Here is a 27,500-nt window from a genome sequence, read left to right as displayed (position 1 = left end):
AATCAACTCAGCTGCACTTTGGCACTCCAAAGCATTCACACGTTTGATTTTCTACACCTAAATGAATCTATTTATTATTAAACTATTTCTTCTTCTCCAGATTTTAGTCCGCTCTACCTACCACATTTTTTCATCCGATTCAAACCGTTCCAACTTCGAACTCTTCAGCCTATTCGGGAATCGCGGGCTTTCCCTAGACAAATTCCAAAAATTCCCAGATTTCTCAGAATTTCAGGTTTTTCAGGACATTTTTCCATCCATCCATCCATCCACTTTCTACCGATTATTCCCTTTTGGGTCGTGGGAGGCGCTGGTGCCTACCTCAGCTACAATCGGGCAGAAGGCAGGGTACACCCTAGACAAGTCGCCACCTCATCGCAGGGCCAACACAGACAACATTCACACTCACATTCACACACTAAGGCCAATTTAGTGTTGCCAATCAACCTATCCCAAGGTGCATTGTCATGTTTCCCATTCAAAATTAATTGGCCGTTTTTCAAACTTCCACCATTTCCACATTTTTCAACCGATTCAAGCCATTCCACCTTCAACACATTCCATCATCCTGGGAATTCAAACAAACTGTTTTCCCCCCCCAAAATATTCCAGGATTTTCCAGAATTTCTGGTTTTCCAAAGCCCTATTTCAACCCTTTTTTCTGGCAACTCCTCCTTCCACATTTTTAACCCACTTCAACCGTTCCACCATCAACACATTCCTCTTCAATATCCTTTATTCAACCAGGTAAAGACTCATTGAGATTAAAATTTTCAGCCTATTCGGGAATCGCAGGCTTTATCTAAACAAATTCCAAAAACTCTCAGATTTCCCAGAATTCCAGGTTTTCCCATTCAAAATGAATTGGCCCTTTTTCGATCTTTCACCGTTTCTACATCTTTCAACCTATTTGAACCATTCTACCTTCAACACATTCCACCATCCTGAAAATTGTGGCTATCATTTTTCCAAGTAAAAAAAAAATTCCAGGTTTTTCCAGAATTACTACTTTTCCAAAGCCCCCTTTCCACCTTTTTTTTCTAGCGACTAGTCTTTCCACATTTTTCAACGCATTTCAACCATTCCACCGTCAAAACATTCCTCTTAATTAGGACAAAAAACAAAGTTGTTTTTTGAACTGGGAAAATTCCCAGTTTTCCCGAAATTCCGTAATACCATTTCTCAATTCAACATGTTACTACTTCAGCATTTCTCGACCGATTTGAAAAAAATCAACACCAACCATTTCAACTCATTCAGACCACTCAAGTTTTTTACCATTTTCACAAAAACTCCCGCTTAATGCGAAATTCCGTTTTTTTGTTTTTTTTGGAAATTCCCTTTGAAATCAATGGGACATTCTTCAAAGTTCCACAATTACCACATTTTTCATCTGATTCCAACTGTTCCAACTTCAAAATATTCAGACTGTTCAGGTAAAGTGTGCTGTACTTCAACAATTCTAAAAAAAAAATACAGGATTTCATTTCAACTTCAGCATTGGAGCATTCACACGCAATTCCTTCATGAATTGCCTCATCTAGTCCTAGCTAATGTTGCAATTTTCAATGCCAACGAATAAATTAACTCCAAAAAAAAGCAACAAAGTAAGCCTCCACTTCTCTACAAATCATGTGCTCGATTGATTCTGATATACATTGACTTTGCTATTGGCATGCTACTCATTAGCATTAGTGATTCAAACTTTTTGATTTAAACATTTCAGAATTTTTGAATGAAAACTACAAAAAAAAATGCACGTTACAATCAAACAGTTGGTTTGTAATTAGTACAATACTTAGAGCAATACACTTTGTAGGGCACAACAACAGACAGCAAAAATTGAACTGTCCAACACAGCATAAACTATACACTTCTGCCATCTCCGGTCTTGGACTTGCAACTGTAAATGCAACTTAGTGTCATACACAGTAAGTACGATATTATGCCAGTATCAAGGCCACGCTATGATGTTATTGTGTGATTGTCCTAAAGGAAAAAAAATGCCTCAGTGTGTAAAATGAAGTAGCATGGATGTTTTGGATAAACACACTTACTGTCATTGAAGACAAACACAATGCTCTCATGTTCTAATCATATTTATTACTACAAATATGTATTTTGAAGTGCATCGAATTGTGCGGAAACATCCACTGTTTCAGGCAAAAATCTGACAATTTACAGTACCTCAAAAATTTTCTGGGTGATGGTTTATCAAGTAGCTTCTCACATTTCCCGCGTTTGAGCAGACGCCGCGCTCCCACCGGACACTTTCTCCGACATTACATGCTGTTTGTTAGCAACATGACTCAACATTTTATGGATGGATTTTGATGAAATGTTCAGGAAATGTCCAAAAAAAAACAAATCCCCTTTAGCTTTTCCAAGGAGAACTATTGAAACCCTCATTTCTACCACGGTCTTCGCTCCCTCGAAAGCCGATTCAAAACTAATCGCCTTTATTGATCCCACTTTGCATCGCTTTGTCTGCATGTCCGCCCACAAAACGGCACGTCCGGAAGCGACTATCAGAAAGCGAGTTGAAGATGATGAGTAAAACATCATCTATGCAACATTTTGACCAAATAATCACCATCACATGTTATGTAGACCAGTGGTCCCCAACCACCGGGCTCGATTGGTACCGGGCCGCAGAATAATTTTTTATTAATTTTAATTTTTTTTAATTATTTTTTTTTTTTTATTAAATCAACATAAAAAAAAGATACACTTATAATTAGTGCACCAACCAAAAAAAACTCCCTTTTTCATGACAAAAAAAAAAAGAATCCCCCTCCCCCAACCCTCCCGCAAGGCCGCGAGACAAAAAGGTTGGGGACCACAAGATAGTCTTTCACATTGAGGAAAAAAAATCATAATAATATGACTCCTTTAATGAGATCCATGACCCCAAAAAGGACAAGCGGTAGAAAATGGATGGATGGATGGATAATGCGCCCTATAATCCGGTGCGCCTTATATATGAAAAAAGATCAAAACCAGACCATTCATCGGGAGTGCACCTTATAATCCGGTGCGCCCTATGGTTCTGAAAATACGGTACCGGTTAGAACGAGCATAACATGTAGGTTAGCTCAGCAATAAAACAAGCAAGACGTTCTCATACACGATATTGCCAAAAGTATTTGGCCACCCATCTAAATGATGAGTATCAGGTGTTCTCATCACTTGGCCCGGTGTATCAAATCAAGCACTTAGGCATGGAGATTGTTTCTGCAAACATTTGTAAAAGAATGGGCCGCTTTTAGTGATTTCCAGCGTGGAACTGTCATAGGATGCCGCCTGTGCAACAAATCCAGTCCTGAAATTTCCTCGCTCCTAAATATTCCAAAGTCAACTTTATTATAAGAAAAGGGAAGAGTTTGGGAACAACAGCAAGTCAGCCACCAAGTGGTAGGCCACGTAAACTGACAGAGAGAGGTCAGCATAGTACAAAGACTTTCTTCACAGTCACTGTTACTGTGTTGAAAGATGGGGAAATAATTACAAAAGAACACTTCATTCACTAACAGTGTTACAAAAAAGATCAGTTAGAATAATACATAATGTTGGGTATAGAGGACATACAAACCCTTTATTTATAGAATCAAAGTTACTGAAATTCCAAGACATAGTGGAATTGCAAACAGCTAAGATTATACACAAAGCAAACGAGAACCTGCTTCCCAAGAATATACAACAATTCTTCTCAACAAAAGAAGAGAAATATAATCTTTGAGAAAAATGTAATTTAAAACATTTGTATGCACGTACAACACTTAAGACCTTCAGTATATCAGTATGTGGAATTAAATGATGGAATGGATTAAGCAAAGCAATCAAACAATGTACTAATATGATCCACTTCAAGAAACTCTTCAAACTGGAAGTGTTTACAAAGTACAAAAAATGAAGAACCATGATAAACATTCTGATTTTACTCACCCATTCATTCTCAAAATAATCTGATTTATCTCATCGTATGGAATAAAACTTACTTCACCAATTATTTATTTATTTTTATTTGTATTGTGATTACTTATTACTTAAGGAGTATACATTGTGAATACATTGAGAACAGGAAGTGAACAAACGTTTTAGCAACTGTTATGTAAAGAAAAGGGGTAGGATTAAATAACCTCTGCTTCTTCCTACTCCTTTTCGAACATGTTGAAAAGAGAAACTGGAAATTGTGATGTATCATGTTGTATGCTTGCATGTTCGAAATAAACTCAAACTCAGTCAGTTGCTACAGAGCTCCAAACTTCATGTGACCTCCCAGTTAGCCATGCTATGGCTATGAATAGCGTCAATAGCTATTCGCTCAATGGCTTCAGTTTCTTCTTCAATACTTTCATACTCCAACCATTCGTTTCCAAACATGCGTAATCTGTTGAATCGCTTAAATCGCTGAAATCCGAGTTTGAATCCGAGCTAATGTCGCTATATCTTGCTGTGCTATTCGCCATTGTTTGTTTACATTGGCAGCACTGTGATGTCACAGGAAAATGAATAGTGTCTTCGCAGAGAGCGAAAAAAAGGCACTTTAAAGCTTTATTTAGGGATATTCCGGGACCGGTAAAATTTTGAAAAAAAATTTAAAAAATACAACAGGCCACTGGGAACTGATTTTTATTGTTTTTAAAGGGGAACATTATCACCAGACCTATGTAAGCGTCAATATATACCTTGATGGTGCAGAAAAAAGACCATCTATTTTTTTAACCGATTTCCGAACTCTAAATGGGTGAATTCTGGCGTATTAAACGCCTTTCTGTTTACCGAGCTGGAGGCGATGACGTCAGAATGTGACGTCGCCGAGGTAACACACCCACCATTTTCATTTTCAACACATTACAAACACCGGGTCTCAGCTCCGTTATTTTCAGTTTTTTTGACTATTTTTTGGAACCTTGGAGACATCATGCCTCGACGGTGTGTTGTCGGAGGATGTAACAACACTAACAGGGAGGGATTCAAGTTGCACCACTGGCCTGAAGATGCGAAAGTGTCTGCCGCCAGACCCCCATTGAATGTGCCAGAGTGTCTCCACATTTGACCGGCGATGCTAAGACAGACATGGCACAGAGATGTATGGATAACCTGCAAATGCATTTGCAACGATAGTCAACGAAATCACAAAGGTGAGTTTTGTTGATGTTGACTTCCAGCTAATCGATGCTAACATGCTACGTTAATGGATGCTAACATGCTATTTACCGGCGGTGCTAAAGCAGACATGGCACAGAGATGTATGGATAACCTGTAGATGCATTTGCAACTCTATTACGTTTCCTTCCACCCACATTTAATGCGAAAAAAACACTTACCAATCGACGGATTAAAGTTGCTCCAGTGTCAAAAGATGCGAAAGTCCTGATCGTTTGGTCCGCACATTTTACCGGCGATGCTAACGCAGCTATTCGGCCATGCTATGGCTATGAATAGCGTCAATAGCCATTCGCTCAATAGCTTCAGTTTCTTCTTCAATATTTTCATACTCCAACCATCTGTTTCAATACATGCGTAATCTGTTGAATCGCTTAAATCGCTGAAATCCGAGTTTGAATCCGAGTTAATGTCGCTATATCTTGCTGTGGTATTCCCATTGTTTGTTTACATTGGCAGCACTGTGTGACGTCACAGGGAAATGGCCAGTGTCTTCGCAGCGAGCCGAAAATAAGGCACTTTAAAGCTTTATTTAGGGATATTCCGAGACCGGTAAAATTTTGAAAAAAACTTCAAAAAATACAACAAGCCACTGGGAACTGATTTTTATTGTTTTTAACCCTTTTGAAATTGTGATAATGTTCCCCTTTAACCCTTTTGAACTTGTGATAATGTCCCCCTTTTAAGTTCATATGTGAGTAAAGGAAGGTGGCCAAATACTTTTTGGCAATATAGTGTAGGCGGAAAATGCAATACCCATCCAAACATTTGCCATTGTCTTGTGATTAGTGACCAGGCGCACAGTAGCGGGCAATCACTAGTCTTGGCTTTCGTCGACGCGGCTTATGCTGGCCATGCGGAGAGCATTGTGTGCGTGAATAGTGGCTTTGTTGGCGTCCAGTGAGCTCCACACTGATAAGTCCATCCATTTGAGAGTGGGCCAGGATGAACAGAAGACGACGGTACAGTTGTCATTAGCCTGGCAGGAGAGAGTACAGTAGACCCCAAAGATAGCAGCTCCATCTTTGAAAATGTGGCATAGGTGCAATTGTAATCTCGGCATGCTGGGAGTCATTTCGCACGCCGTATGTCATCTGCAGCCATGACTGCCGGGTCTTCATTTTCCTCACGTCTCTGTACTCTGGCTGCAAGATCCAGGAAAACTTGCAAGATAATGGGAAACATTTCCAGAAGGGGAGGGAGACTTGTCATATCCGCCCATTCGGAGGGAAAGGTCGAAGATAGGAATGAAAGTAATGGCTTCGGGTTTTTTGAAAAAAAAAAAAAAAATGCAAAGCACCCGCGAGGTGGGTAAATGCTTTCATATCTATTTTAGATGAAGACTTTGTAGCCGGGGACTTTCAAAGGCAGAATTTGGTGTCGGAAAAGATGGCAGTGCAGATGTTTCCAGTCACGTGCGCTCTGCTAGTGTTCAATCAAATGCACTGGGCTTGGAAAAAAAAAAAAAATTCTTGGAGGCTGACAATTGAATTGCAATGGAGAGAATGAGGGGGATTTATCTTGCGGTAAAAATGCTGCTTTTCATTCCAAAATCTGATTTGTGACATATATTTTACTGTACATCGCAATACAGCAATGCTGTAATGCAGCCTCCACGACAAAAGGTGGCAGTGTAAGCCCATAACAAGCAGTCTACTCACACTAAGGCCCAGTTTACACTAATGTTCTTCTTCCGCTTATCCAAGGTCGGGGCACAGGGGCAGCAGCCTAAGCAGGGAAGCCCAGACTTCCCTCACCCCAACTACTTCGTCTAGGTCTTCCCGGGGGATACAGAGGCCTTCCCAGGCCAACCGTGAGACGTAGTCTTCCCAACGTGCCCTAAACACCTCCCTTGGGAGGCGTTCGGGTGGCATCCTGACCAGATGCCCGAACCACCTCATCTGGCTCCTCTTGATGTGGAGGAGCAGTGGCTTTACTTTGAGCTCCTCCCGGATGGCAGAGCTTCTCACCCTATCTCTAAGGGAGAGCCCCGCCACCCGGCGTAGGAAACTAATTTCGGCCGCTTGTACCCGTGATCTCATCCTTTCGGTCATGACCCAAAGCTCATGACCATAGGTGAGGATGGGAACATAAATCGACCGGTAAATTGAGAGGTTTGCCTTCTGGCTCAGCTCCTTCTTTACCACAACGGATCGATACAACGTCCGCATTACTGAAGACGCCGCACCGATCCGCTTGTCGATCTCACGATCCACTCTTCCCCCACTCGTGAACAAGACTCCTAGGTACTTGAACTCCTCCATTCCGGTCGCTTCACACTCGGCTGCGAACCGATCCAGTGAGAGCTGAAGATCCCAGCCAGATAAAGCCATCAGGACCACATCATCTGCAAAAAGCAGAGACCTAATCCCACGGCCACCAAACCGGAACCCCTCAACGCCTTGACTGCACCTAGAAATTCTGTCCATAAAAGTTATGAACAGAATCGGTGACAAAGGACAGCCTTGGCGGAGTCCAACCCTCACTGGAAACGTGTCAGACTTACTGCCGGCAGTGCAGACCAAGCTCTGACACTGATCATACAAGGAGCGGACCGCCACAATAAGACAGTCCAATACCCCATACTCTCTGAGCACTCCCCACAGGACATGCCGAGGGACACGGTCGAATGCCTTCTCCAAGTCCACAAAGCACATGTAGACTGGTTGGGCAAACTCCCATGCACCCTCAAGAACCCTGCCGAGAGTATAGAGCTGGTCCACAGTTCCACGACCAGGACAAAAACCACACTGTTCCTCCTGAATCCGAGGTTCGACTGTCCGTCGTAGCCTCCTCTCCAGTACACCTGAATAAACCTTACCGGGGAGGCTGAGGAGTGGGATCCCACAATAGTTGGAACACACCCTCCGATCCCCCTTCTTAAAAAGAGGGACCACCAATCTGCCAATCCAGAGGTACCGCCCCGGATGTCCACGCAATGCTGCAGAGTCTTGTCAACCAACACAGCCCCACAGCATCCAGAGCCTTAAGGAACTCCGGGCGGATCTCATCCACCCCTGGGGCCTTGCTGCCGAGGAGCTTTTTAACTACCTCGGCAACTTCAGCCCCAGAAATAGGAGAGCCCACCACAGTTCCCCCAGGCACTGCTTCCCCATAGGAAGATGTGTTGGTGGGATAGAGGAGGTCTTCAAAGTATTCCTTCCACCTATCCACAACATCCGCAGTTGAGGTCAGCAGATCACCATCCGCACCATACACAGTGTTGACAGTGTACTGCTTCCCCTTCCTGAGGCGGCGGATGGTGGTCCAGAATCGCTTTGAAGCCGTCCGGAAGTCGTTTTCCATGGCTTCCCCGAACTCTTCCTATGTCCAAGTTTTTGCCTCTCCGACCGCTGAAGCTGCACACCGCTTGGCCCGTCGGTACCTGTCCACTACCTCCGGAGTCCTATGAGCCAAAAGAACCCGATAGGACTCCTTCTTTGCCTATCCTTACTCCACCCTCACATGGACACGGACTCTGACGCCTCTCTCTCGCCTGTCGCACCGACTTCCTAGCTCAGCCTCGCCTTCTTGGACTTCCGAGTTTGGAACAACACCTCCTGGTAACACTCAACATATATATATATATATATATATATATACATGAAGTTAAGTTAAAGTTAAAGTACCAATGATATATAAAGTTAAGTGAAAGTCAAAGTACCAATGATTGTCACACACACACTAGGTGTGGTGAAATTTGTTCTCTGCATTTGACCCATCCCCTTGATCACCCCCTGGGAAGTGAGGGGAGCAGTGGGCAGCAGCGGTGCCTTGCCCGGAAATCATTTATGGTGATTTAACCCCCAATTTCAACCCTTGATGCTGAGTGCCAAGCAGGGAGGCAATGGGTCCCATTTTTTTTAGTTTGAACTCACAACCTACCGATCTCAGGGCGGGCACTCTAACCACTAGGCCAATGAGTAGGTATATATCATAGAGCTGTACTGCCCCCTTGTATCTGTGCCGTCAACTCCCTCCTGCACACATAACAACATTAGCCTTCTGACAAACTTATACTGTATTTAAGATCAGGTGGAGTAGCGACACAGGATAAATTTTTGGCGACACCTCGTGGCCATATTACTTTATTATGCTGATTTCATGAAGCAGCGAGTTGAACGATCCGAAAACATTTGTTGCTGGATTCTGTCTAATACACTTCTGTCTCGGAGACTTTATGTGTAAGTAATTTGCAACTATAATTATTTGATATTTGTCTATACTGACAAAAGTGGTGTTTTATTGTTAAATGATTGCTACATTTGTGTAGCTTGTGTGCTATTGGGTGCTGAGCTGTTGTGTAGCTGCAAGCTCATGTAGCCCATAGCCATGTTTGCCTGTTGCAAATGATTTTAATAAAATAGGAGAAATGGTGTGTTTATCGGCGGACATTTAGATGTTTACTGGCTGTCCAGCTTTGCACAAGTAAACACGCTGTGGGAGGGCTTGTATCGGATCATTTCAGGCCAAAATCCTCTGATACGTGTTTGGTTTTGCTGATATCGGATGGGCACACTCCTCTTGCCCACCTATATTGGCTCCACGGATTCGCATTTAGTTGGTGTTTTGCATATGCAAATTACATTTGTCAATGTGTTCCATGAAATTAGCTTGATAGTGGGAGGCAAAATGAATGCAAAGGTGATGTGTGAGAGATGATGATAATGATGATGAGGATGAGGTTGATGATGATGTCCACAGCATGTGGACAATATCAGAGCAAAATGGAAGAGAACCTTGAGGGCAATTCCTTCTCGTGCTCCCTGTTCCCCCTTCTCTTCTTTTGCCGTCTTACTTTCCTCTTGCAGTTTTACACCGAATTTCTTTTTTCTTGTATTATTGTGACTCCAGCTACACGACAACTAACCCAGCAGGCACACAACGTTGAAACAACGTTGATTACACATACACGTCCTTTAAAACTGACTTATAAACAATGTTAAAAAAATAGTTTTATTTGTAAATTGAGACAACTTTGATGTCCAACGCTGGATCCATGTTGTTGGTTAGGAAAATGACCACGTTTCAATGTTAAATCAACGTCAAAACCCCACATTGAATAAATGCCAAAAACATGTTTTCTCATGGTTGTACTTATGTTGCAGATTATATGTTGGGGAAAAAACTAAATTTCAACGGTCAAATCAACGTCGGAACCCAACATTGATTAAAGGTCGTCCAAAAGCATGTTGTTTCAACGTTGTGTTTGTGTTGTAGAACAGTGGTCCCCAACCTTTTTGTAGCTGCGGACCGGTCAACTCTTAACTCTTAAAAATTTGTCCCATTGGGGGGGTGTTTACGGATTACGGACTGTATCCCTGCAGACTGTATTGATCTATATTGATATATAATCTATATGTTGTGTTTTTTATGTTGATTTAATAATAATAAAACAAATACAAAATAAATAAAAAAAAAATATATATATATTTATTTTTAATTTTTTTTTATTTTTATTTCTTGTGCGGCCCGATACCAATCGGGGGACCACTGTTGTAGAATATTGGTTGGGAAATGACTAATTTTCAACGGTCAAATCAATGTCAGAACCCGACTTTGAATAAACGTCAAAAAGCATGTTACCTCAACGTTATATTTGGGTTGTAGAATATTGGTTGGGAAAAGACAACATTTCAACGGTCAAATTAATGTTAGAACCCAACATTGTATAAACGTCGTCAAAAAGCATGTTGTTTCAACGTTGTATTTGTGTTGTAGAATATAAGTTGGGAAAAGACCTAATTTCAATGGTCAAATCAACGTCACAACCCAACATTGATTAAACTTTGTCAAAAAGCATGTTATTTCAACGTTATATTTGTGTTGTAGAATATTGTTTGGGAAATTACCAAATTTCAATGGTCAAATCAACGTCAGAACCCATTGAATAAACGTCAAAAAGCATGTTACCTCAACGTTATATTGGTTGGGAAAAGACAAAATTTCAACGGTCAAATTAATGTTAGAACCCAACATTGTATAAACGTCGTCAAAAAGCATGTTGTTTCAACGTTGTATTTGTGTTGTAGAATATAAGTTGGGAAAAGACCTAATTTCAATGGTCAAATCAACGTCACAACCCAACATTGATTAAACTTTGTCAAAAAGCATGTTATTTCAACGTTATATTTGTGTTGTAGAATATTGGTTGGGAAATTACCAAATTTCAATGGTCAAATCAACGTCAGAACCCAGTGAATAAACGTCAAAAAGCATGTTACCTCAACGTTATATTGGTTGGGAAAAGACTAAATTTCAACGGTCAAATCAACCTCAGAACCCATCCATCCATCCATCCATTTCCTACCGCTTATTCCCTTTGGGGTCGCGGGGGACGCTGGTGCCTATCTCAGCTACAATCGGGCGGAGGGCGGGGTACACACTGGACAAGTCGCTACCTCATCGCAGACGTCAGAACCCAACATTTATTAAACGTCGTCAAAAAGCATGTTGTTTCAACATTGTATTTGTGTTGTAGAATATTGGTTGGGAAAAGACAAAATTTCAACGGTCAAATCAACGTTCTAACCCGACATTGATTAACCGTAGTCAAAAAGCATTTTATTTCAATGTTGTATTTGCGTTGTAGAATACTAGTTGAAAAATTATCAAAATTCAATGGTCAAATCATTGTCAGAACCCAACATTGAGTAAACCTTCTCCAATGGAATGTTGTTTCAACGTTGTATTTGTGTTGTAGAATATTGGATGGAAAATGACCAAATTGTAATAGTCAAGTCAACGTCAGAACCCAACATTGATTAAATGTCCTCAAAAAGCTTTTTGTTTCAACGTTTTATTTGTGTTTTAGAATATTGGTCGGAAAATGACCTAATTTCTACGGTCAAATCAACGTCAGAACTTGACATTGAATAAACGTCAAAAAAAATGTTACCTCAACGTTATATTTGTTTTGTAGAATATTGGTTGAGAAAAGACTACATTTTAACGATCAAATCAACGTCAAAACCCATCCATCCATCCATTTTCTACCACTTATTCCCTTTGGGGTCGCGCTGATGCTTATCTCAGCTACAATCGGGCGGAAGGGGGGGTACACCCTGGACAAGTCACCACCTCATCGCAGACGTCAGAACCCAACATTTATTAAACGTCGTCAAAAAGCATGTTGTTTCAACATTGTATTTGTGTTGTAGAATATTGGTTGGGAAAAGACTAAATTTCAACGGTCAAATCAACGTCGTAACCCGACATTGACTAACCGTAGTCAAAAAGCATGTTATTTCAATGTTGTATTTGCGTTGTAGAATACTATTTGAAAAATTATCAAAATTCAATGGTCCAATCATTGTCAGAACCCAACATTGAGTAAACCTTCTCCAATGGAATGTTGTTTCAACGTTGTATATGTGTTGTAGAATATTGGATGGAAAATGACCAAATTGTAATGGTCAAGTCAACGTCAGAACCCAACATTGATTAAATGTCGTCAAAGAGCTTGTTGTTTCAACGTTTTATTTGTGTTTTAGAATATTGGTCGGAAAATGACCTAATTTCAACGGTCAAATCAACGTCAGAACTTGACATTGAATAAACGTAAAAAAGAATGTTACCTCAACGTTATATTTGTTTTGTAGAATATTGGTTGAGAAAAGACTACATTTTAACGATCAAATCAACGTCAGAATCCATCCATCCATTTCTACCACTTATTCCCTTTGGGGTCGCGCTGATGCCTATCTCAGCTACAATCGGGCGGAAGGGGGGGTACACCCTGGACAAGTCGCCACCTCATCGCAGACGTCAGAACCCAACATTGATTAAACGTCGTCAAAAAGCATGTTGTTTCAACATTGTATTTGTGTTGTAGAATATTGGTTGGGAAAAAAACTAAATTTCAACGGTCAAATCAACGTCGTAACCCGACATTGACTAACCGTAGTCAAAAAGCATGTTATTTCAATGTTGTATTTGCGTTGTAGAATACTATTTGAAAAATTATCAAAATTCAATGGTCCAATCATTGTCGGAACCCAACATTGAGTAAACCTCCAATGGAATGTTGTTTCAACGTTGTATTTGTGTTGTAGAATATTGGATGGAAAATGACCAAATTGTAATGGTCAAGTCAACGTCAGAACCCAACATTGATTAAATGTCGTCAAAGAGCTTGTTGTTTCAACGTTTTATTTGTGGTTTAGAATATTGGTCGGAAAATGACCTAATTTCAACGGTCAAATCAACGTCAGAACTTGACAGTGAATAAACGTCAAAAAAAATGTTACCTCAACGTTATATTTGTTTTGTAGAATATTGGTTGAGAAAAGACTACATTTTAACGATCAAATCAACGTCAGAACCCATCCATCCATCCATTTTCTACCACTTATTCCCTTTGGGGTCGCGCTGATGCCTGGACAAGTCGCCATCTCATCGCAGACGTCAGAACCCAACATTTATTAAACGTCGTCAAAAAGCATGTTGTTTCAACATTGTATTTGTGTTGTAGAATATTGGTTGGGAAAAAACAACATTTCAATAATATCAAAATTGATCGTTATCGACAGATATAAAAACACTTATATCGTGATAGTTTCTAGCCCGTCACTAACTCCAGCATTTTTCTGTCCCCCCCACGCACTCATTGACTCTCAATATTGCTGATTATCAAACTGTTCAGGCCACATAAACCCACTTCTGACAGTGACTCCATTAGAAGGAAAAATAGCCGGAACACTTAATTGGCTTACATCCTCTCCCTCTCTCTGGACCTGGGTGAGGAGAGGGGACGCCAGTCGGCCGCCTAACAGGAGATGAAAGGTACTAATAATACGAGAAGAGCATAACAGGCTCATTCGGAGGTTCAGCTCATTAGATTAGACGTGAGGGTCGGGCCCTTCCGAGGGAGCCTCTCTGGCACGCAGGCATGTAAATACAGCTTATTTGGATATTACTCCCACTTTCATCCTCTCATATCTCACTCACTCTTAATCCTCGCTGCCTTTTTCATGTGCTCCCCCTCTCTTCTCGCGCCTCACTTTGCTCATTTCCCATCCTCCTACTTTCTTCATTGGATTTATCCACCGTTTTGTACTTTGTGGTGTTGTGCAGTTACCAGGCGCATACTTATTCACGGTATTAAGGAACGGCGTGGCGTTCCTGGTTCGATCCCCAGCTTTTACCAACCTAGTCTTGTCCGTTGTGTCCTTGAGCAAGACACTTCACCTTTGCTCCTGATGGGTGCTGGTTAGGGCCTTGCATGGCAGCTCCCGCCATCCGTGTGTGAATGGGTGAATGTGGAAATAGTGTCAAAGCGCTTTGAGTACTTTGAAGGTAGAAATGCGCTATACAAGTATAACCCAAAAAAAAAATAAAGTGAATATTTTACTTAACATTTTTTTTTACCGTAAAACCTATAGTTCTTTTTTTTTCTTTTTACCGTGCATTTCTACAAAACTGAAAAAAAAACACTGATACGGTAAAATTTTGGCAACTTGGCCAATGCTTTACCGTAAATTTTACACTATTTGCTTTTACGGTGCATTTCCGGTACCACTGTGATTTTTTTTACAGTAAAATTGTGGCGACTGAGCTGCCGTTTTTTTAATACTGTAAAATCTGTGATAATGTGGTTTGTACACTGCATTACTGTACATTGAAAAACGGTACCACGGTTATTTCACGGTAACATTTTTACTACAACATCTTTAAAACTTTAATTTTTTCAGTGCGTTTGTGTAAATGGAAAAACGGTACCACTGTTTTTTTACCGTAAAATTTTGGCGAATGATTTAATTTTTTTTAGCAATGTTTTTGTTTTTACGTTGCGTTAAAAAACGGTACCGCCATTATTTTTCTTCCAGTAAAATTTGGGGACTGAGATGCCAGTTTATTCACCGTAAAATCTACAATTATGTTGTTTTAGAGTGTATTACTGAAAATTCTGCCAACTTCTACCACAAAATCTAAAGTTGTTTTTTCATTGCGTTACTGTAAATTTAGACGGTACCACTGTTATTTTGCTGTAAAATTCTGATGGCTGAGTTGCCTGAATTTTGCTCCAAAATCTAAAGTCGTTGTTTTTACAGTGCATTACTGTAAATGGAAAAATTGAACGACTGTTATTTTGGCGGTAGAATTTTGTCAGATTTATACCACAAAATGTAAAAGGTGTTGTTCTTACAGTGCATTATTATAAATGAAAAAATGGCACCGCTTTTCTAACGGTAAAAAATTGGCAATTTTTTTTCTGCAAAATGTACGACCGTTGTTTTTACAGTGCGTTTCTATTAATCGAAATACGATAACACTGTTATTTTTACGGTGAAATCCGGCAGCTCAGTTGCCAGAATTTTACTGTTTTTGCAGTGCGCTCCGTAAAATTTTGCCGACTGAGTTGTTGTTTTGTTTTTTAGCAACGTTTTTGTTTTTACGTTGCGTTAAAAAAACGGTACCACCGTTATTTTTCTTCCGGTAAAATTTGGGGACTGAGATGCCAGTTTATTCACCGTAAAATCTACAATTGTGTTCTTTTTACAGTGTATTACTGAAAATTCTGCCAACTGAGTTGCCGAACTTCTACCACAAAATCTAAAGTTGTTTTTTCATTGCGTTACTGTAAATTTAAACGGTACCATTGTTATTTTGCTGGAAAATTCTGACGACTGAGTTGCCTGAATTTTGCTCCAAAATCTGAAGTCGTTGTTTTTACAGTGCATTACTGTAAATGGACAAAATGAAACAACTGTTATTTTGGCGGTATAATTTTGCCAGATTTATACGACAAAATCTAAAAGGTGTTGTTCTTACAGTCCATTACTATAAATGAAAAAATGGTACCCCTTTTCTAACGGTTAGAAATTGGCAATTTTTTTTCTGCAAAATGTATGACCGTTGTTTTTACAGTGCGTTTTTATTAATCGAAATACGATACCACTGTTATTTTTACGGTGAAATCCAGCAGCTCAGTTGCCAGAAATTTACTGTTTTTGCAGTGCATTCCGTAAAATTTCGCCGACTGAGTTGTTGTTTGTTTTGTTTTTTAGCAACGTTTTTGTTTTTACGTTGCGTTAAAAAACGGTACCACAGTTATTTTTCTTCCGGTAAAATTTGGGGACTGAGATGGCAGTTTATTCACCGTAAAATCTACAATTATGTTGTTTTTAGAGTGTATTACTGAAAATTCTGCCAACTGAGTTGCCGGACTTCTACCACAAAATCTGTAAATTTAAACGGTACCATTGTTATTTTGCTATAAAATTCTGATGGCTGAGTTGCCTGAATTTTGCTCCAAAATCTAAAGTCCTTGTTTTTACAGTGCATTACTGTAAATGGAAAAATTGAACGACTGTTATTTTGGCGGTAGAATTTTGTCAGAATTATACCACAAAATCTAAAAGGTGTTGTTCTTACAGTGCATTATTATAAATGAAAAAATGGCACCCCTTTTCTTACGGTAAAAAATTGGCAATTTTTTTTTCTGCAAAACGTATGACCGTTTTCGTAGTGCATTCCCGTTCATAGGCTAACCGTATCCTTTTTTATTTTTACGGTAGAATTCTGACAACTGAGATGCCAGTTTTTTACTGTAAAATGTCCTTATTTGTAGAATGCATTTTTGTAAACAGAAAAAAGATACTACTGTTATTGTTGTGGTAAAATCCTGGCCACTTTGGTGGCTACAATGATGTTGTTTTTACAGTGCATCACCATACATGGAAAAACAGTATCATTGCTATTTTAAGGTACAATTCTGACTATGCTGATTTTTTTAAGACCATAAAATATTCAATACTTGTTTTTCCAATGCATTTCTGTTAATGGAAAAAAAAAAAAACGCTACCGCTGTTATTTTTATGGCACACCTCTGGCAACTGGAATGTTTTTTTTTTTTTCTCCATAAAATCTACCATTATGTTATTTTTACAGGACATGTCTTTCAATTAAAAAACGCTACCACTGGTATTTTCCGGTAGAAACATTTTTACCGCAAAATTTGACGTTTTTCTACTGCTGTATTACTGCAAACGTAAAAGCAGTAGTAAACTATGGCAGTATTAATTTTTCAATCTTATTTTGTCATTTCTTTTTATTCCTATTGGACTGATTCATAGCTCTTAGAGCTGAACAGAAAAATGAACTCTTCAACTCTTTTACTTTTTGGTCTCCATCCACCCTTCCCTCTCTCTCTCTCTCGCTCTCTCTCTCTCTCTCTCTCTCTCTCTCTCTCTCTCTCTTTGCAAAAAGTGCACTCCTCCTCTCTCTGGTCTGGGTTGTGTTGTGCTGTGCTGCAAGCTCTCTTGACAGATAATCAAAGCTGCAGGAAGGTAGACGCACCTCAGAGAAGGCTCACGTCACCTATTTGGCTGGCAGGCTGTGTCGTCTCATTACCCATGTGTACACGGATTACTTTCAACAATAGTGTTTTCTTATGGCCTGATTAATCAATTGTTTCTTCCCTCCAGATGAGTGCAATACATTATTATTATTATTATTATTATCATTGTTATTAAATTAGCTGTGCCCGCATGATTAGTAGCAGTGATGTGAATAACAAAGAGGGTAGGTGTCTGCCTGAAGCGCTTCAAACAATATAACATGTAAGGTACGCCCTACTAATACACACATAGAGTAAAATGATCATATTATGTTACTAACGCAGTGTTTGGAAACGCGTGTGAACAGCAATATAGTTAGCATTAGGGGTAAAAAAAAAAAAAATCAATTTTCGGATTAATAATGATTCTTATTCGTAACGATCCTCAATCAAAAAAAATAAAAATAAATAAATAAATATATATATATATATATATATATGTGTCCAGGGTGTACATTGCCTTCCGCCCGATTGTAGCTGAGATAGGCACCAACGACCCCAAAGTTGAGTAAGCGGTATAAAATGGATATATATATATATATATATATATATATATATATGTATATATATATATATATATATATATATACATATATATATAATACATATACATATACATATACATAAATATATATATATATATATATATATATATATATACAAACCCGGTTTCCATATGAGTTGGGAAATTGTGTTAGATGTAAATATAAATGGAATACAATGATTTGCAAATCCTTTTCAACCCATATTCAGTTGAATGCACTACAAGACAAGATATTTGATGTTCAAACTCATAAACGTTATTGTTTTTTGCAAATAATAATTAACTTAAAATTTCATGGCTGCAACATGTGCCAAAGTAGTTGGGAAAGGGCATGTTCACCACTGTGTTACATCATCTTTTCTTTTAACAACACTCAATAATTGTTTGGGAACAGAGGAAAATAATTGTTGAAGCTTTGAAAGTGGAATTCTTTCTCATTCTTGATTTATGCATAGCTTTGTCGTTCAACATTCCGGGGTATCCGCTGTCGTATTTTACGCTTCATAATGCGCCACACATTTTCAATGGGAGACAGGTCTTGACTGCAGGCGAGCCAGGAAAGTACCCGCACTCTTTTTTTACGAAACCATGCTGTTGTAACACGTGGCTTGGCATTGTTTTACTGAAATAAGCAGGGGCGTCCATGATAACGTTGCTTGGATGACAACATATCTTGCTCCAAAACCTGTGTGGACCATTCAGCATTAATGGTGCCTTCACAGATGTGTAAGTTACACATGCCTTGGCACTAATACACCCCCATACCATCACAGATGCTGGCTTTTGCACTTTGCGTCTCTAACAATCCGGATGGTTATTTTCCTCTTTGTTCCGGTGGACACCACGTCCACAGTTTCCAAATATAATTTGAAATGTGGACTCGTCAGACCACAGAACACTTTTCCACTTTGCAACAGTCCATCTTAGATGAGCTCGGGCCCAGCGAAGCCGGCGGCGTTCCTTGGTGTTGTTGATAAATGCGTTTTGCTTTGCATAGTAGAGTTTTAACTTGCACTTACAGATGTAGAAACCAACTGTAGTTACTGACAGTGGTTTTATGAAGTGTTCCTGACCCATCTTTTACACACTGATGTTGGTTTTTGATGCAGTACCGCCTGAGGGCTCAAAGGTCCATAATATCATCGCTTATGTGCAGTGATTTCTCCAGATTTTCTGAACCTTTTGATGATAATTGTAGATTCACTCTTCTCAGTCTGGTGCAGGTCTACAATTCTTTTCCTGGTGTCCTTCAACAGCTCTTTGGTCTTGGCCATAGCGGAGTTTGGAGTCTGACTGTTTGAGGCTGTGGACAGGTGTCTTTTATACAGATAACAAGTTCAAACAAGTGCCATTAATACAGGTAACAAGAGGAGGACAGAAGAGCGTCTTAAAGAAGAAGTTACAGGTCTGTGAGAGTCAGAGATCTTCCTTGTTTGAAGTGACCAAATACTTATTTTCCACCATAATTTACAAAGAAAATTCTTAAAAATTCCTACAATGTGAATTCCTAGATGTTTTTTTTCACATTCTGTCTCTCACAGTTGAAGTGTACCTATGATGAAAAGTACAGACCTCTGTCATCATTCTAAGTGGGAGAACTTGCACGATTAGCGGCTGATTAAATACTTTTTTGCCCCACTGTATATATTTGGGTTTTAAAAATGTAATTGCTATAAACATGTCTAAAAAAAATAGGACGTGACCTTTTGGAGACGCGGCTGCTGATGCCAAGGTCAAGAAATGCTTTCAACATTGAACCCAGGAAGCACCGAAGAAAATGAATAATTAATCATCCATGCCTGCTCAGAAAACTGGGGAAGATGCGAAAAATACTCTCCTGCAGATCATACATTGGTTCTTGTCTTCACATACATTTACTTGTTCAAGTCAAGAACACATTCTCTTCAGCCTAAAATAGAAAAAAAAATGTCTGCAGGAACTGCAAACGACATCCCGGAGCTTCTGTTTGACTGACGAGCTGCGTTAAATAAAAAAAATAAAACATCACCGTGACAAGCGGATGACGGGAAAGACAAATCAGAAGGCGAGGTTGCTCAAATTAATAGCAGACCGTGTGACTGATTGCTCTAATTGAAGTCAGAAATTACAGACAGACTCCTGGCACCCATACTGGAGGCGCTGACTGCAGCTGTGTCCACAAACACACACACACACACACACACACACGCACACACACACACACACACACACACACACACACACACACACTTGTAACCAGCTGATTCTGCCGTTGCTAGGTTACTTGGTGAACTAGGTTACTACGCCTATACTACACGGAGAGAAAGCGCTGCAAAGTGGGATCAATAAAGGCGATTAGTTTTGAATCGGCTTTCGAGTGAGCGAAGACCTCGGTGAAAACGAGGGCTTCAATATTTCTCCTTGGAAAAGCATCCTTAATACACAACTGCCGACGTGTTGAAATGCAAATATGCATTCAAAATATGCATTTACATAATGGATGTGTGTATGGCGCAGTGTGTGTCTCTTTAGGGACACAAACACACACATACACACACACCCCTCCTTTGATATTGTTACCGACGTCAGATAATATCACACAAATAATTCTAACAAATTTTTGTGAGGGTGTGTTCCAACTATGGTGGGATCACACTCCTCAGCCTTCCCGGTAAGGTTTATTCAGGTCTACTAGTGAAGAGGCTACGCCGGATAGTCCAACCTCGGATTCAGGAGGAACAGTGTGGTGTTCGTCCTGGTCGTGGAACTGTGGACCAGATCTATACTCTGGGCAGGGTTCTTGAGGGTTCATGGGAGTTTGCCCAACCAGTCTACATGTGCTTTGTGGTCTTGGAGAAGGCATTCGACCGTGTCCCTCGGGACGTCCTGTGGGGAGTGCTCAGAGAGTATGGGGTATCGGACTGTCTTATTGTGGCGGTCCGCTCTCTGTATGATCAGTGTCAGAGCTTGGTCCGCATTGCCGGCAGTAAGTCGGACCCGTTTCCAATGAGGGTTGGACTCCGCCAAGGATGCCCTTTGTCACAGATTCTGTTCATAACTTTTATGGACAGAATTTCTAGGCACAGTCAGGGCGTTGTGGGAATCCGGTTTGGTGGCTGCAGGATTAGGTCCCGAATTTTTGCAGATGATGTGGTCCTGATGGCTTTATATGACCAAGATCTTCAGCTCTCACTGGAACGGTTCGCAGCCGAGTGTGAAGCGACTGGAATGAGAATCAGTCCATGGTTTTTGCCTGGAAAAGGGTGGTTTGCCATCTCCGGGTTGGGGAGGAGACCCTGCTCCAAGTGGAGGAGTTCAAGTACCTCGGAGTCTTGTTCAAGAGTGAGGGAAGAGTGGATCGGGAGATCGACAAGCGGATCGGTACGGCGTCTTCAGTAATGCGGACGCTGTATCGATCTGTTGTGGTGAAGAAAGAGCTGAGCCGGAAGGCAAAGCTCTCAATTTACCGGTCAATCTACGGTCTCATCCTCACCTATGGTCATGAGCTTTGGGTTATGAACGAAAGGACAAGATCACGGGTACAAGCGGCCGAAATAAGTTTCCTCTGCCGGGTGGCGGGGCTCTCCCTTAGAGATAGGGTGAGAAGCTCTGCCATCCGGGAGGAACTCAAGGTAAAGGCGCTGCTCCTCCACATGGAGAGGAGTCAGATGAGGTGTTTCGGGCATCTGGTCAGGATGCCACCCGGACGTCTCCCTAGGGAGGTGTTTCGGGCACGTCTGACCGGTGGGAGGCCACGGGGAAGACCCAGAACACGTTGGGAAGACTATATCTCCCGGCTGGCCTGGGAAGGCCTCGGGATTCCCCCGGAAGAGGAAAGTCTGGGCTTCCCTTCTTAGACTGCTGCCCCCGTGACCCGACCTCGAATAAGGGGAAGAAGATAGATGGATGGATGGATTCTCACAACTCCAAAAGTCCCCGATTATGCAAAATTGGCACTTTAATTTGCGATGACATAGGGCTGGGCGATATATCGATATACGCGATATATATCGCAGGTTTGTCTCTGTGCGAAATGTGTGTGTGTTGTTAGCGGTGTGGCTATGCTAGTGTTGCTAACGTTTATGTTTTCACTTTCAGTGACTTTGTTCTACCTGATACAGCATATGACATGTCATTATATTTATCTAAAAGATTACATTACGGCTTGTTTGAGCCAGACGATCTTTTTCATCAGGCTTTTTACTGATCATCTTAAAGGCCTACTGAAATTAGATTTTCTTATTCAAACGGGGATAGCAGGTCCATTCTATGTGTCATACTTGATCATTTCGCGATATTGCCACATTTTTGCTGAAAGGATTTAGAAGAGAACATCGACGATAAAGTTCGCAACTTTTGGTCGCTAATGAAAAAAGCCTTGCCTTTACCGGAAGTCGCAGGCGATGACATCACAAGGGTGAGGGCTCCTCACATCCTCACATTGTTTATAATGGGAGCCTCCAGCAACAAGAGCTATTCGGACTGAGAAAACGACAATTTCCCCAATAATTTGAGCGAGGATGAAAGATTCGTGGATGATGATATTGATAGCAAAGGACTAGAAAAAAAAAGGCGATTGCATTTGGACGGATTCAGATGTTTTTAGACACATTTATTTGGATAATTCTGGAAAATCCCTTATCTTTCTATTGTGTTGCTAGTGTTTTAGTTATATTAAATAGTACCTGATAGTCGGATGGCTGTGTCAACAGGTGTCTTGACGCCAGTCTCTGAGGGAAGTCTACAACAGCTGCATGGACGGCGCAAGCTCAGCTGATCTCCGGTAAGAGGCGACTTTTTACCACAATTTCTCACCGAAACCTGCCGGTTGACAAGTGGTCGGGAACCATGTTCGCTTGACCGCTCTGACCCATAGTAAAGCTTCACCTCCGGGAATTTTAAACAACGAAACACTGTGTGTTTTTGTGGCTAAAGGCTAAAGCTTCCTACCTTCATCTTTCTACTTTGACTTCTCAATTATTAATTGAACAAATTGCAAAAGATTCAGCAACACAGATGTCCAGAATGCTGTTTAATTGCGCGACGACTTTTAGCCGCAAATGGTGCTGCGCTAATATGTCCCCTGCAACCCGGGACGTCACACGCACGCATCATCATTCCGCGACCGTTTCAGCAAGAAACTCCGCGGGAAAATAAAAATTGCAACTTAGTAAACTAAAACGGCCGTATTGGCATGTGTTGCAATGTTAATATTTCATCATTGATATTTAAACTATCAGACTGTGTAGTCGAAAGCAGTGGCTTTCAGTGGGCCTTTAAACTCTTGTTTTTCTCATTATTTTATTGTATTTTTTTTCTATCTTAATTCAAGATTCAAGATTGTTCATTGTCATACGAACGGTTAAACAGACATTTTGCTGTACAATGAAAATCTTTCTTTGGTACTCCACTCTTCAACAAGTCACACCGTACTTAGCTACAATAAAAAAATCAATAAAATAAAATAATAATAAAAAATGTTCTATACAAGGCACAGTGCGTAACATACCATTATTGCACATTCTGATTGACAGTCAACAGTATAAATATGGAGGTGACATTGGGTCACAGCAACAGTTAAAAGTGTCTATAGTGATCAACGTTACTGACATCACTAATAATATTCTCTCAATATTATGTTTTTAAAGAAATTATAAATGTAATATTTATATTTAATTTTTTTACATATTTTATTATATATATAATATATTTTTTAGATGGCGTTAATTTGAGTTATTCTCCAGTGTTATTTTCACCTGCAAGGTAGCTTTTAGCCTTTTTTCTTTGTTGTTGTCAATATTGCTTCGTGTGTGTGTTTGTGTGAGAATATGTGTGTATGGTTTCCTCTCTTCCTCCAGTTTTTTTTTTTTTGTACAGCACTTTGTGTTTTCCACTTGCCCGTGTATGATAAGTGCAATATAAATAACATCTGATTTGATTTGATGAAGTGTGATGGACAAGCACAGTTCATAAGCATTACAGCTACATGCACAAAACCTTTAAATGTGAAGCAAAGGGCTCTGCAGCGTAAACCCTTAAGCTGGAATATCTATTCACAGATCTGTCTATTGTAGGGTTGTACGGTATAGCGGTATTAGTATAGTACCGTGATACGAATTAATCATATTCGGTACTATACCGCCTCTAAAAAGTTCCGGTCCACCACCCCCTGCACCTTGTCGTCGTCACGTCGTGTCACTGCTGGTTTACGAGCGAACAAGCATGTAAAACACGGTTAACATCAGCGGGAGTCAGCAGTGTTTTAGCTACTTTTTAATCAGTAATAATCTTACTTCTTAATTCTTACTTTATCATTATCACTGGAGGACGAGGAATAGCTAAACATGCTTCACTACACACTGTAGCTCAGGGGTCACCAACGCGGTGCCCACGGGCACCAGGTCGCCCGTAAGGACCAGATGAGTCGCCCGCTGGCCTGTTCTAAAAATAGCTCAAATAGCAGCACTTACCAGTGAGCTGCCTCTATTTTTTTAATTTTATTTATTTACCAGCAAGCTGGTCTCTCTTTGCTCGACATTTTTAATTCTAAGAGAGACAAAACTCAAATAGAATTTGAAAATCCAAGAAAATATTTTAAAGACTTGGTCTTCACTTGTTTAAGAAAAATGCATTTATTTTTTTACTTTGCTTCTTATAACTTTCAGAAAAACACAACCTTAAAAAGGATTTTAGGATTTTTAAATACGTATATCTTTTTCCCTTTTAAATTCCTTCCTCTTTTTTCCTGACAATTTAAATCAATGTTCAAGTATTTTTTTTATTTTTATTGCAAAGTATAATAAATACATTTTAATTTAATTCTTCATTTTAGATTCTGTTTTTTCGATGGAGAATAGTTGTGAAATATGTCTTCGAACCTATTATGATCAAAATTATTCTGGCAAATCTAGAAAATCTGTAGAATGAAATTTAAATCTTATTTCAAAGTCTTTTGAATTTTTTTTTTAATTTTTGTTCTGGAAAATCTAGAAGAAATAATGATTTGTTATATATTATAACAAAGTGCAGATTGGATTTTAACCTATTTAAAACATGTCATCAAAATTCTAAAATTAATCTTAATCAGGAAAAATGACTGATGATGTTCCATCAATTCTTTTGAAATTTTTTTCCAAAAGATTCGAATTAGCTAGTTTTTCTTTTAATTTTTTTCGGTTGAATTTTGAATTTTAAAGAGTCGAAATTGAAGATAAACTACGTTTCAAAATTAAATTTTCATTTTTTCCCCTTTTACTCTCCTCCTTAAACCGTTCAATTTTTAAATTTTTCATCATATATTCTCTACAAAAAAACCTTCCATAAAAGGAAAAAAAAAAGTACAATGGAATGACGGACAGAAATAACACATATATATATATATATATATATATATATATATATATATATATATATATATATATATATATATATATATATACTGTATATGTACTGTATATGTATATATATATTTATTCATTAAAGGTAAATTGAGCAAATTGGCTATTTCTGGCAATTAATTTAAGTGTGTATCAAACTGGTAGCCCTTCGCATTAATCAGTACCCAAGAAGTAGCTCTTGGTTTCAAAAAGGTTGGTGACCCCTGCTGTAGCTCAACAGCGTCACCGAATGACACCGTACTTGAATGCAAACAGACGTCATTGGTGGATCTACACCTAACATCCACTGTTATGATACCAACTACTAGGGTGTATCTAGTTGATACTACTATGATTACATCAATATTTTTTAGCATCACAAAATCTTCTTTAGCGTCACCGCTAACAAAATGTAGCGCTCATGAATGTAAACAAATGCCACGGGTGGCTCTACACCTGACATCCACTGTAATGATACCAAGTACAAGAGCGTATCAAATCGATTCTCCTATGATTACATCAATATTTTTTATCTTCACAAAATCTTTGTTCTTTTAAAAAAAAATCATATTATGTTTATCAACTCAGTAAATGTGTCCCTGGACACAGGAGGACTTTGACTATGACCAATGTATGATCCTGTAACTACTTGGTATCGGATCAGATACCTAGATGTGTGGTATCATCCAAAACTAATGTAAAATATCAAAGAATAGAAGAATAAGTGATTATTACATTTTAACAGAAGTGTAGATAGAACATGTTAAAACAGAAAATAAGCAGATATTAACAGTAAATTACCAAGTGCATTAATACAATTTTTTTTACAGTTTGTCCCTCTGTCAGGACTTTTACTTGGATTAGTTTTGCTTCTTCGATGCAGAGGGAATTTGGAACGAGCCAGGCGAGAATATGAGTACATGATTAATGTATTTATATACTATAATACAAAAAGGGAAAACCAAGGGTGCACTCAGTGGCGGATAAGGGACAAAACAAACCAAAAACTTGCACAAAGGCATAAATACAAACAAGATCTTACGTGGTGTGGTCAAAACAATCATCAGCGTGGCAAGGCAAGGTAGGTGCGTGGTCATAGTAAGTAGCATATAGCACAAGCATGTAGCAAGTAGTACAGCATAAGCAAAGTTCCCAGGCCGAGGAACAGAAAACAAATGACTTAAATAGTGACTATGATGATGAGAAACAGGTGTGGGGTTGAGGGCAGGGGCGTGACTTGGAGACCAGGTGGAAACTAATGAGTAACTATGGAAACCAACAAAACCAGGAAGTGCAAAAACGGGAAACAAGAGTCCAATAACAAAACATAACATGATCAAACATAAAACCAGATTAACAGGCATGACACCCTCATGATGTGTACAAAATAATAGGTGTATAAATGACACAATATGTTACTGCATACGTTAGCATACTAATTAGGAGCCTTTTTTTGTTTACTTACTACTAAAAGACAAGTTGTCTTGTATGTTCACTATTTTATTTAAGGACAAACTTGCCGTAATAAAGTGAGTCATGTTTATATAGCGCTTTTCTCGAGTGACTCAAAGTGATTTACATAATGAAACCCAATATCTAAGTTACATTTTAAAGCAGTGTTGGTGGCACTGGGAGCAGGTGGGTAAAGAGTCTTGCCCAAGGACACAACGGCAGTGACTAGGATGGCGAAAGCGGGAATTGAACCTTGAACCTGAAAGTTGCTGGCACGGCCACTTTACCAATCGAGCTATGCCGCCCCATGATAAACATATCCCAGTACCAAAATATTGGCATTGGGACAACACTAGTCTATTGATTGAATACATTCTCGTCTTTCTTAATGTTCTGAACTCCTATTTCAAGAACATGCACACATTTTTAAGTAGAAATGCTGTTTAATGTCAATTGTTGAATTTTTACACTACTTTAAAATGACCGCAATGCTACTTTTTTTTAGCCTCACAATGGCATTGTCAGCAGCAACAGCAGAAGTTGACGGTTTTACTACATCTGTATTTAAATTTGTATAACGTTTGTTAGCCTTTTTAAACTAAACTACTACATGCATCAAAGCCATTTATGCAAATTATAC

General features: G+C 39.5%; 1 protein-coding gene and 1 long non-coding RNA gene across 4 annotated transcripts in view; one reads left to right on the top strand and one right to left on the bottom strand.

Moving 5' to 3' along the window:
• Positions 1-27,500, bottom strand: part of dlgap3 (discs, large (Drosophila) homolog-associated protein 3) — a 364,153-nt gene that overhangs the window by 70,898 nt on the left and 265,755 nt on the right. The gene's annotated exons all lie outside the window — the stretch shown is intronic.
• The window catches only part of LOC133540035 (uncharacterized), a 119,800-nt gene that overhangs the window by 48,841 nt on the left and 43,459 nt on the right, over positions 1-27,500 (top strand). Inside the window, exon 3 of the long non-coding RNA XR_009803529.1 lies at positions 22,745-22,815. This is a non-coding gene — a long non-coding RNA (uncharacterized LOC133540035). The remainder of the gene's footprint in view (positions 1-22,744; positions 22,816-27,500) is intronic.

Source organism: Nerophis ophidion, linkage group LG21 (genome assembly GCF_033978795.1).
Source record: "Nerophis ophidion isolate RoL-2023_Sa linkage group LG21, RoL_Noph_v1.0, whole genome shotgun sequence".
NCBI lineage: Eukaryota > Metazoa > Chordata > Actinopteri > Syngnathiformes > Syngnathidae > Nerophis > Nerophis ophidion.
This window is presented reverse-complemented; position numbering and strand designations above follow the sequence as displayed.